Source organism: Varanus komodoensis, unplaced genomic scaffold (genome assembly GCF_004798865.1).
Source record: "Varanus komodoensis strain SLA01 unplaced genomic scaffold, ASM479886v1 scaffold39, whole genome shotgun sequence".
Classification (NCBI taxonomy): Eukaryota; Metazoa; Chordata; class Lepidosauria; order Squamata; family Varanidae; genus Varanus; species Varanus komodoensis.
Genome location: NW_025335922.1, coordinates 8,805,656 through 8,818,610, shown reverse-complemented (window position 1 = coordinate 8,818,610; position 12,955 = coordinate 8,805,656). Strand labels below are relative to the sequence as shown.

General features: G+C 44.5%; 1 protein-coding gene across 1 annotated transcript in view; it reads right to left on the bottom strand.

Annotated features, from left to right (window-relative positions):
• The window catches only part of TMEM178B (transmembrane protein 178B), a 302,879-nt gene that overhangs the window by 43,766 nt on the left and 246,158 nt on the right, over nt 1–12,955 (bottom strand). The window lies entirely within an intron of this gene.

Below are 12,955 nucleotides of genomic sequence, written 5' to 3'. Positions count from 1 at the left end.
GAACTGATGACTCCTATTTGACATATTTTCTTTTGTATCTATCAAACCTATCAATTTTTATTCCCCTCTTAAGTTTTTCAGAACTGAGCATTGTGAAAGGCAGCAAGAGGTATGTGCCAAACCAGGGCTGGCCCTCCGATGAGGCAAGGTGACTCTTCTGCTCAGGGGGTGGTCCTGAAGGAGTGGTGGGGCACACACCCCTCACATGCACTGGGAGTGACCCCGTGGGCACGGCCCATAGTGGAAGAGAGGCCAGCAGGTTCCTTGGAGCATCTCCCCACCTTCTGCTCTAAAGACTCTCCCAGAAAGAGAGCGATCAGGTGCGTGGGCTTTCCAGAAAAGCTGCCACCCCTTCTCTTGCCTGGGTGAGTCCACAATGTGCAAGATCAGAAAGGTGGACAACCTCTCCATTGAATCCATGCACGAGATCTCTTACTCCTGCAAGGAAGAGATTAGGTGACTGGCCTCTGCAGAGAGCCTGCCTACCCACCTGTCCTTTCACTCTTCCAGGGAAAGGGATTGCTCACGAGGCCCTGACCGCTGCAGCTGGATGAGTCCTTCCTCAAAGCTAGGGTAGCTACTCAGAGAAGGGCCTTTTCAGCGGTGGCACCCCAACTGGAACATGCTCCCTGGGAAGGTTCGCCTGGCGCCAACGCTTTATTCTCTTTGGTGCTGGGCAAAGACCTTTTTATTTCCCCAATATTTTAACAGTTAATTGGTTTTCTCCTTGTTTTTATCATCGATTATTATTATTATTATTATTATTATTATTATTATTATTATTATTATTACATTTCTATGCCGCCCCTTGCCGAAGCCTCGGGGCGGCTTACAACACAATAAGATACATTGAAATACAATAGAACATAATAAATTACCAATAAATACAAAAATACAAATCATTATCAAATCATGTTGTGTGTTGTATATGGTTGCCTCATTTTTGGTTTTTTGTAATCCATCCAGAGACTGTTAGTACTGGGACAGCATATAAAAACTTTAAAGAAATAAATAAATTTAAAAAGCTAGGTACTGTGAGGTGGCTTGGGAACTGCCTGTGAATGTACAGGTGGTGCTAAGCGTGGTGGTGGTGACGGTAGTAAACGAATAGCAGTGCCCATCTGCCTACCGTGGGCAGCGGGACAACTCGTGCTACTGCTGTGTAAAAGTGCTACCCAGACCTTGTGTGCAGGCAGGTCTGGACGGACTGATAGGACAGCTCAAAGCTTCATGGCCAGTTGTCCTGCAGATGCCACCTGCAGATGCTGGTTGTTTTCAGTGCAACCGATCAGCAGGCTCTGCACCTAGAAATTCTTCCCAAGCAAAACCCTCTATTTTGAAGCACTATTTAAAAACAAACCCAAACAAAACAGAAATGCTGTTAAGAAACTAGAGCTCAGCTTCTGTTTGTAGCTGTTTCTTGGCCTGGCATAACTGCTGCGGAGGGCACCATGCGCAAACGGCAGAGGCGTGAAAGAGAACTGGCAAGCAGGTTGTCCAGCTGTTCTCATTTGTCCAATGCTATCTGGCTGGCATTCTTCCCCTGTCACAACAGCCTGCGCCGAAATGTCAGTGCTAAAGATGAGTCTATTCAGAGCAAAGCTTCCAGTGGGAAATGGATGAATGCATAACAGCACAGTGCTGACTCAGCCCCCTAAGCTATTTAGGAGGAAGGCGGTCAGAGAAAAGAAGCATGCCTCTGCTGATACGGCATCACAGACTTTGAAGGAATCTCATGAGTCTCTGAGTCCAACAAGTCCCAGTCTTGATGCAGCTCACACAGCACTTCCTGTTGGAATGTGCAACACTAGAAAACTTCTTCCTTTCCAACTCAATGAATTTCGATATATTTACAGCCTGATGGCTAAATGCAGGCTGAGTTGGGGTGGGGTCAGCTTCCATGAAAATATCCAAAATGCTTGCCTACATTTGGAGCCAAGCACTGTGCATCTCTACTAACAAGCAGAGACATTACCCTGCCAACAAAAGTGTGTATAGTCAAGGCTATGGTTTTCCCAGTTGCAATGTATGGCTGTGAATGCTGAAATATTAGGAAGACTGAGCACCGAAGAATTGAGGCCTTTGAATTGTGGTGTTGGAGGAGACTCCTGTGAGTCCCTTGGACTGCAAGGAGATCAAACTAGTCAGTTTTAGAAGAGATCAACCCTGACTGTTCTTTAGAAGGCCAGATACTGAAGATGAAACTCAAATACTTTGGCCACCTAATGAGAAGGAACAACTCATTGGAGAAGAGCCTAATGCTGGGAACAATTGACGGAAAAAGAAGAAGGGGATGGCAAAGAATGAGGTGGATAGATGGAGTCACTGGGGCAGTGGGTGTGAGCTTAAGTGCACTTCAGAGGATGATGGAGGACAGGAAGGCCTGGAGGAATGTTGTCCATTGGGGTCGCAATGGGTCGGACACAACTTCACAACTAACAACAACCGTGCTTCTCTAGTACAATTTGCATAAGTCATCATTTGCATGAATTGGGAATGATTGATTAGATCTGACTTGTTCCTTTTCTTCTTGTTGTAGCATTTAACATGAGACGTAAGGGAGCATCCTCCTCTCACTGCATATCCACACACTTTATCTTGGCCACCTTAAATTAATCTCACATTTGTGCTTACTTGAGGCACCTGCTCCACAGAGTGTGCAAGTGCGTACAAATAGTCCAAATTTGTGCATGGAGGCCCACATTTTACATAATTTTCCCTGACTTTAATTTTAAAAAGGAAGTCTATATGTTGGCTTAACTTGAGCTGGTACCAGCACAGGCTGATGAAATGAAATATGTATGCAAGGATGAATCCAGAAAATCCATTGGATTTTTGGCCCCTCTCTGATTCCTCACAGATCCCTTACTTCCTGTTTCCAAATGAAACAGCTGTTTGAGTGGAAAGCAATGAGTGGAAAGCTGTATACTGCGGATAGAGCAACTCTACTTATCTGCAGTTATGTAGCGGTAAATTCTGAGTGTTCACCATCACCACTTCTCAATCCAGAGTCCAAACATCCACATCAACAAAACTGTTCTAGCAGTTCTCATCTTCACCAGGAACAGATCCTTTGCAAAGCTGATAGGTCTCAGCTGCCTGTTCAGGACCACGCCACCAACACCTTCTTTGCATTTCAACAGTATCTTGTTGCTGGGAAAATGCTTTCCCTCACAGTCACTGTGAAGGATTGCTGGTAACCTCAGCGCAAACAGGGGATTCTGATGAGGATGGCAGATGACCTCAGCTTCCCTGCTAATAAAAGTGGCCAGTGCAACAGCCCTGTGAGCCTGAGCTCCATTACACCACTGCCTCTTGGTCTCTCACTATTACAAGAGAATCTCTCCTGCCTTCTCTTCTCCTCCAGCAGACACAGATGAAACTTTAAACACAGCCTTTTTGTTAAAGTTTAACATGTTACAAAACACTATCAATCAAAGTAGCATTCTCCTTGAAGTGCCTGTCCATCCAAAGAGTTGAATCCAAACCAAAATTTCCTTCCTCCCCATTCAGAAAAGCTTATGGCTCCACCTTCAGGGCAGTTGCTGCTGCTACACGGTGGGGATGCCAGACACTTCCTAACTGGGTTGCTCATTTCACCTCTGTTGCCTCCTGACAGGGTCAAAGAACACCCCCTCCCCATCTGCTCCCCCAACAGTTCTGGAAGGCCTCCCTCTTTTTCCAAGAGAGGGTGGTTCTCATGCTCTGCCCGAGGATCTCCACTTGGCCACCTTGTTGTCTGCCCAGCTCTGCCCTTCCATCTCCTCCGCCGAACTGGGTGATTCTCTCTGAGAAGACTGTAAGGTGTGGGACCTGCTTCCACCACTCAAAAGGTGGCTTTCAAATGAGAACAAGAAGTGAGGCTTTTCCTGCACAATTGCATCCTCCCATTCACGGAATTTTACAGGGGGTCTAAATTGTGTGTTTTCTCATTACTTCCTCCCACTTTTTAATGCTTACCCTCTATACAGATACCTCTCTAAACTTCTAACAGCTTTTTCAAAACTCCCATGGAAGAAAATTAAGTAGTAACTCCCATATCACTGATTTTCAAGGTTTGCATTCTCAGAACCTTTCCTGCACAGACTTCTCTCTTGCAGAACTTCTGTGCAATCAGTGCAGAAGAATTTGACAAATGATTTTGTCAGTTCTCAAGGAGCCAAGCCTATGGATTTTCCTTGTTACCCTGTTGCGAGAACTGATTAAACTCTAGCACAAGCCTTGACAATGCAAAGAGGGTATTATGAGTGGGAGACAGTGCTGACTGGCTCCACTGTAAAACTCAGGGGATGAAGCAGCATCAAACCTTAACCCAGAATCACCCGAGACCTGGATCCCCCAAAATGGAAACCTGACTGCTTTTGATCTGGGCCTTGACATTTCTTTCAATCTCTCTCTTTCTCTCTAGGTTAAAAGTAAGTAGGATTCAATACACAGAAAAGGTTTCTTTTATATTTTTAAGCGACAAAGAACCTGATGACGTCTTAAGAATCTGAAAGAAACACTTTGGTTGATTGCAAACAGAGGGAGATTAAGTGCCAGGTTGTTTGAGGAGATCCATTCATAGCCAAGGCAGAAAACACACAGTCCCGTTGTCTATTCAGTTTAACCTTTTCAGTGGACTATGTTGGACTCTCACTAAAATCCACTAGTTTCTGGAGGGATCAAATTCTTCCCAGTGTATCCTCTTGCTAGAAACATGTTTGTTGGTCTCTGTATGAATCAGTGCCCATGCATATTTGTGGCATTCTCTAGTCTATGCCAAACTTCTCTAATTGGACACCCTCCAGATGCATTAGACCAACATCCATTATTCTCAGTAATCACCAATGAACTGCTGTCTGGGGATGATGGAAGCTGTTGTCCAAAATATCTGGAAGGCACCAAATTGGAGAAGCCTGCTTTATTTGAATGAGCAGAGTAAACAAAGGTCCCTTTCTGCATTTGAAGATCCACATTGCCTTGCCAGGATTAATTTTGATGAGCAGCTGGACTATTGTTTGAGGCAGAAGAAAGGACAGGGTTGCTACTTTCAGAGTGGTCAGGCTCGGTGAAAAGGATAAACTAAAATCATTGATAGCATCAACTGAACTCTTGACATCTAATATGCCCTGTGGAAATTCTATCTTATATATTAATAGCTAACGGGCTCTTACTTGTTGGCTAGCTCCTATGCTGAAGAGGGCATGGCAGTGTATAGCCAGAATCTGATAAGAAGTGGTCTGGAAGGGTTTGACCCTATTCAGCCTGTGGAATGCCAGAACCAGTATGAACTTATCTCTGCTGGCATCACAAAGAGGTTCTCGGCTTTCTCACTGCCAAAGCCAAAGCTGGCAGATGGACGGGATAACTGAGCACATGCTTGCTTTTCTGTGAAAATGCAGTAACACTGCAGCCTGAACAAGTTTCTGCTGTAGTTCTTGGCAATGTAGAAATCCCACCCTTTTGATTAGAGATAAAGCTGTCAATTTTGGTTTCAAATTTTTGCAATTTTATTTATTAGACTTACATCCTGGCTTTTTATTTAAAAAAACCACTACATCCAGGTTACACCATTCTCTTATCACTGCAACAACAACCTTGTGAAGTAGGTTGGGCTGGGAGTCTGTGACTGACCCAAAGTCACCCAGTGAGCTCCATGGTTGAGTAGGGCTAGAACCCAAATTGTCTGAATCCCAGTCTCACATTCTTAACCACTGCACTATATTGGCTCTCATTTTAAGTTTAATTGGTCCTGTTTCTGCATCAGTTTGAGATTTATTTTTTAATGAATAAACATTCATGCACATTTCTCCTAAAACATGCATTTTAATGCAATTTCTGCAAATAGAATGAATTGTAATGTTATTGTTGGTAATGCATGCATTTCAGTAGGCACTTCGTAAAATACACACAGTTTTGTATGCATTTTTAAAAATTAGAACTCTCTATTGCAAAATTGGGAATAGTGACCATGCTGAAGGATAATCAAATTTTGGCTCCTATATAGATCCAAAAGTACAAAATCCAGAAACAGATTGTAATGGAAAATAAACACATTTCTGCCCCATCCTTGCCTTTGAGATTTTTTTCTTTACTAGTTCCCCATTACTGTCTGATTACATCCTCCTATCAATACAACCTTCCCCAACTTGGTGTCCTCCTGAATTTTTGGATTATAACTGCCCGGATTCCCGTCTTTTAGCAGAAGTGTCTGAGGCTGATGAGAATTGAAGTCTGAAACATCTTGAGGGCGGCAGGCTGGGAAAGGCTGTCCCAGATGAAATCTAGAATGCCGTGTGATCACAGAACATGCAGCTGTGGACATGGAGACACACCAGCCCAACACAATCAACTTCAGTGGGAGAGCGAGAGACCAAGCAGAAAAGCCGATCTATCAAAATGGTCCTTCTCTATAGTTTTCAACGGTGTGAGAGAAAGCTGGAATGGGATGAAATTTGAAAAGGAGCACCCAGAAATAAATTAAGATTAGTAAAAGGTGTTCCCACATGAAGAACACTGGAGATGGAATTCCTTTGTTAACACATCAGAAAGATCACCTTCCTTGAGAGATGTTTTTCTCTATCAGCATTGAAATTCCTTTAACTTTCCCCCACATTCCAACCAATTTCTCAGTCAAGCAGGATGCTTCAGATTCACCTTCAATGCTGTGTTAGAAAAGAGAGCACAGTGGCTGTTCTCCATATTAGCACCTCCACAGCATGTGTGCTGCAGGAAGGGACTGTGTGCTCAGTTGCTGAGCACTTTCTTTGCAGTCAAAAGGTCCCAGGCTGAATCTCTGCCCACCTCCACAAAAAAGGAGGGAGCAGGTGATAGGCAGATCTGAGCTTCCACAGAGCCATGGCTGGTCACAGCTGAGAATGCTGTACCAAATAGATAGCGCTTTCCCACACAGCAGCTCTGCTTGAGCTGGTACCACCCCATGGTTAAACCAGTGGGAGTCAGAAATCCTTACCAATCTACAGAAAATAACTTAATAATCCAGCCATCCTTCGGCTTGCCCTAGACCTAAACTGGCATCCGTTCAAAGCTCCCAGCTGGCTTTTAATCAAGAGGATATTCTGAAGGCCCATCTGAATAGATATGCTCTATCTGTCCTTCCTCCCACCAGAACATTATGCTGCACCAACCTCCAAATAATCACATAAAGCTTTCAGAACAGCTATTTTGATGAATGGGCTGCTAAGGAACAAGACCTGGAGATGGGAGGATGAGATCTCGTTACATTATCAGCACCTCAGGCCTCTGCTCAAACCTGCTGCAGATGGTGGCATTAAACAGTCTAATCTAGGCATTTCCAAAAGTGTGTTCTTATTTTATTTTATTTTTAAAAACATCATTTAATATAGGACAGGTTGCTAGCGGGAGTACAAGGAAAGAGGAAGCTGCCTAGAAAGATATTAACTACAGCAAGAAAGTGATCTTTCTCATGGAGATTTTTTATTATTATTATTTTGAAGTTTACTCTTCTATTAACATTTAAATTGAAAGTCCTTGCTTCCAAGCTCCACATGAGAAATCTGCATTTAAATCGATATCATTTAAAAGTGAGATGAAATGTATAGCAATGTGAAATGCTTCTCCATTTGCTTTGGCCAATACATGACTGAATATTATTCTTTTTTCTTCCAAAAAGAGAGATAAAATTAGAAGTATATTAAAACTGACATGAAAAAGGAGAAGAAGGTTACGGGCAATTATTTAATTGTCAGAATTGAGTGGGGGATTATTCTGGGAAAGAGGGCTTTTGTATCCTTAGAAAGAAGGAAGCATTGCTTAGAAAATTGCAGAAGAGGAAAATTAGACTTTGCCTTCCATCTGGGCATTTTTCCTCCCACATGGGCTGGCCATGGGCCCTTTTTAGAAGTAAGCTCTCTGTTGGGAGGGCTGTGTGTTCAAAAGATGTCTTTCTGAAGAGCTGTCCAGTCCAAATCCAGTATAAAGGGAAAGGACCTTCAGGAGAACCTTACAGATTCATTCTGGATGTTTTGTGCTTTTGGTCAATATAGAGCACTTTGCAAGGATGAAGGCTTTGAATGCACAAAGGAGGAACTTCAGCTTCTGACAGGAACATAAGTTTGTTCTTTCCTTCCTTTCATTCTGTGTGGAAAGGTTCACAGGTTTCTGCATCCCCCAAGCCTCTAGTATCTGTATACACAGGTTAACTCACTTTTGGCTGTCTTATAGATAATGCCTCCCCTTCCCTTTCCAGGTTCTTACAGTAGCAGAATGTCATATGCCTTTTCTCATTCTGCAGAACACCAAGTAGCTTCCGTCATCCTCCTCTTCACCATATCCTCACAACAACCCTGTGAGGTAGGCGACACTGAGACGCACTGCCTGGCTCAGAGCTGCCAAGCATCATCATGGCCATGTGGGGACCACACCCAAGTCTCTTCTGCTCCAGCCCAACAGTTGGCCACTGCTCCACACCAGCTTACACTCCCCGAGACCATCCCTTACGATCAGGCATCCTCCAAAGCTAGGAGCCTGAGCAAGTTCATACATGCAAAACCCTCAGAGGCTCATGGGAAAGCAATGCCTGTCTCCACGGGCAGGGCTTCCTCCTGGATGAAGCTGTCTGCCATCCTGCGTGTCTCCCCCCAGTTACCGGACCTTTCCCTGTCTGCTTGACTGAGTGACACAGAGCTGCAGGCCTCCTTTATCTTCTCCTCATGTATTTCTAAAAACAGAAGGCAAAATGGGGGCGGGGGGTTGTTTTGCCGATTTTGAAAGGGGCTTGTTTCTTACTTATCTTCTCAGCATCATGCCTTAGAATTGGGCTTGGTTCCAAACAGGGGCATTAAGTCCCCCACTATGGAAACGATGTGGGATTAATAAAAGACCACCTGCCTGTAGCACTCGCTCTATTTCCACCACACAAAAGGCTCCATCTCCCCCGGAAAATCCCCCAGGGCAAATCCAATTATGAATAGTCATTTCCTGGCTCCCTCTGCCCTTTGCTTATTTGTTTATTTATTCTTCCTGCGGAGCAAGAAAGGAACGTGCCCATTGTGTCTCCTAACGTGAATGAACCAGCCGCCTAGAGGGCTTTGTCTGCCATTTCAGAAAATAGACGAAGGGGGAACTGGGATTCCCCAGAGGAACCAGTAATGGGCTCCCGTGTCTTCCTCCGTAGGTCAGTGATTAAAATGTAGGTCAGACTGAACGCTGCAAGCTGACAGCAATCCACTCTGTGGCCTTTACTTCTGGGTTCACTGCAGTGCTCTTAATGGAACATGAACTTACTACATCATACTCGGGCGATCTCCACGGGGAGACGTGGCACACCAACAGGTCTGCAGCACGCGGATCACAACCAGCCATTGCTAGCGGTGCAGAGCGGCCAGTATGAGATGCCCCTGTGGTGCATGTTTCCCCAGCCCTTGGCCACTGGTGCTCGATGAGCTAGTTGTGATTTTTCAGTGAGAATCGGAGATGAACTCTTCTGAGAATGGGCTCCACCAAACCCAAAGGGACTCATGTTTGAGAGGACAAAAATAGGATTGTGGAATCAAAGCCCTCCTGGAGGACAAAGTAAAATACTTTAGGCAGATTCCCCTGCCTGGTGGCTCCTAGATGTTTAGCTTGTTCAAATGTGTTGGGCTATTACTGTCAGTGGTCTGCCTTGGGATGCTGGGAATTATTATCCTACACCTCTGGAGGGGAACCAAGTTGGGAAAAGATGACTGGGTCTGATGGACAAGTTGACTCTCACAGCAGTTTAAGAAACTAACTAATTGTTTTTGGACAACAAAATGGGGTGTGTGACATAATCTGTGCATGGCTAGCCTGTGGCATGTTACCACAAGAGTTTCTGTCATGTTTGGAAAGGTTTCTATTATTCTAGGAAAGAGGACACAGGGGGTAGGAATACAATAATATGGGATAATCTTGGCCTTAGTCACCAGCAAAAGCTCCTTGTATTTGGTGATCTCTTCTAGTTCCTTTGTTGCTGCCCTTCCATGTGAATAGTTGACTGAACCAAAGTGTGTAAAATCTTCCACAATTTCAGTTTCTTGATTATTGACTGTAAACTTGTGCAATTCTTCTGTAGTGATGAATTTGTTTTCCTTATATTCAGCTTTTGTAATCCTGCATTATTACATTCTACCAAAAAGAAGTCACCATTGGGCATTGCCAAAGCATGCGAGAGGAAGATCTGCTGTATTCCACCTCCAGCAATGGGTTGATTTAAATCAACATTTATGCAAAAGATGTTGTGGCATACAGTATACCTGAAATGCCAGGTTTTGCTGAATGAAATGTAACCTGAGATCCATTACTCCTTCTAAGCCAGCTGCCAGTGAAGCAATCTATTGATTGACCAAATAGGACACTCCAATTTGTTATTTCATTCTTAAGCCCCTGTCTGTCATATTTATTAGCCAGTAACAGATATTTATAAATGTGGGTTGTGGGGTGGTGTCACTGCTCAGCTTCAGCCCATACTTCTGGCAACAAAGGGGGCTCCATGCTAAATCAGCAGGGCTGAACGCATGTTTGGAAAGGTGCAGGAGCAGATTCTGACACAAGGACAGACAGACACTCTAAGGTTGCATTGCTATTTGCTTCCACATTCTACAGATTAGATGTAACCACCCAACAGTTGAAGGGGGTGCTGGATTGGTATGATAATATACACTGGTCCTCCCCAAACTGGTGCTATTCAGTCGTTTGGACATCAAGTCCCATCAGCCCCAGTTAGCATGTCCAGTGATCAGGGATGCTGGGATCATAGTCCAAACTATCTGCAGAGCATCAGGTCAGGGAAGGCTGATCTACATCAGCTCAGCAATGGCGTGCACTCTGCTGTATGGAAAGATGTAGCTGCAGTCCCAGGGAACTCCAAAGGCAGCTGGGAAAGATCAGGGAGCAGCTGTCAATCAATCTCCTACTATAAAGTTGACCCATGGACCACTAGCCAAAAAACTGGGCACAACCAGTGGAACACTTTTTATTTTTTTTGCAAGCCTATTGTATCTCTCTCTCTCTCTCTCTTTCTCCCCAACTCTCTGTCTATGTGTGTGTGTGGGGGGAGGGAGAATAATGAATATGCACCAGTCACACAACTCCAGACTAACTACCTGTAGTGTTCAGGGACACGTCCCTGCTTTGCCTAGACAAGCCTGCTGATTGTCAGTCTTCTTTTTGACAGGTTACAAGTGTCCTAGTGGAGAAGCCCTTCATCTTGTTCCTAGCTTTGCTATGCGAAAAGGGTTAGGCCTCCCTAGTTCTCTTGTCAGTCATTTCCTAATCGCTTGATGCTGGGAAGGGAGTTGTTGCTACTGAGTCCACACACAAGGAGTGGCAGCATCTGCTACCCACCCTCCTTTCCCTTTCATGTGGGTAAAACAGGCAGAACCTGCTTTCTGTCCATAGACCAGTTGAGGATCTGGTCTCCCCTTTCTGAATGTACAATGATGGGGGGCAGAAAAAGGCCCTAGTTTTTGCTGCCTCGTCTTGCTTTCTAGCCCAGCTTATTTAAATGCAAAGGGCATCTTTCCCCGAATGTGTAGGCATCAACCAAGGATGTGCTTTGGAGGCAGTGGGCCCCTGGCAAATGGATTGGCCTTTTCCAGCACTCCCCATCGCCAAAGCCCAGCCATTGTTAATCAAGTTTCTGACCACAGCATGGCATGCAACTGTTATATCAGCACTGTGGTATTTTGATAGTCCCAAAATGGATGGAATATAGCATTGCAACTTGGTAGATGTACCAAAGGCCAAAGTGACAACAGGGAAAGAGGAAGGAAGGGACTCCCCAGCCATCTAAACCAGCCCTTCCCAATCTGGTGCCCTCCAAATGTTTTGGACAGCAACCCCCATCAGCTGCAGACTGCACAGCCTGTAGTCAGGAATGGTGAGAGCTGTGGTCCCAAACATCTGGAGGGTATCAGTTGGGAAGACTGGTCCAAAACAACCAGAAGAACAACGTAAGTCCCAGCCCAGATGTTGCATACAGTGAAAATGAAAAAAGACTCATTTTCAGCAGCCACATGAGCTTTAGCAAGTGGACAGAAAGTCCCAGATTGTCAACAGGTCCTGCCAGAGATGTCATCTCTGACGATTGGTGTAGAGTAATTGGAATCTCTTGACATAAAATGAAAGGAACCAAGTGTTTATAGAACATTAGTATATCAAAATACAACTGGCTACACTAGTTTTCCTCAACTTGGTGTTTTTCAGTCCAACTAATATGCTGGCTTCAGTCTTAGTAATATGCGAAGATTTTGTAGACTGAACACCAGAACCAAATGCTATGCCTTCTCTATTTTCTAAATTCTCTCTTGCTTTTCCAACTCTTGTCCATTCCTAGAGCCCTTATGTGTTTCTTCACAGGACTTGTCTACCAGGGTTGAGTTCTTTGGGGCACGTCTCTCACTCTGCCTATCTCATGTTCCTACCAGATGATCTGTTACTGCACATCTCACAGAACACAGTGGGTTTCAACCTGCGTTACTGACAAACCTGGGTTGCTTGGAAATTTATCACCTCAATGAGATGATCAATAATGGTGGGCCAGTTTTTCTGAAAGATGGTTTGTCCACCATTTTTACTCATCTATTGTATGTAACCACTATGGGAGTAATAAGGAACTGGGTTCAGACAACGCAACAACCCACACATAAGGGTTGGGTATGGGTGTAGTGTCAGTGAACCATGAGTTGTTGAAATATGGGTTAACATATTGTCTGAACCCAGCTGAAATAACAAACCACAGCAAACAACCCACAGTTCACAGCTCAACAACAAACCATGGGTTTTCTTCATGGCTGTCCATGGTGAACAAGCCATGGCTTCTTAGTGGAGGTGGGGGCAAGCTGCAAGAGAACCCACATCACAGTGGCATTTAATGTTCAACACGAACCCCACACAACCCATACTCATACCTTGAGTATTGGTTACTCAATTAAAGGGAAAAACAGAGGTAGATCATGAGATGTTTTGGACT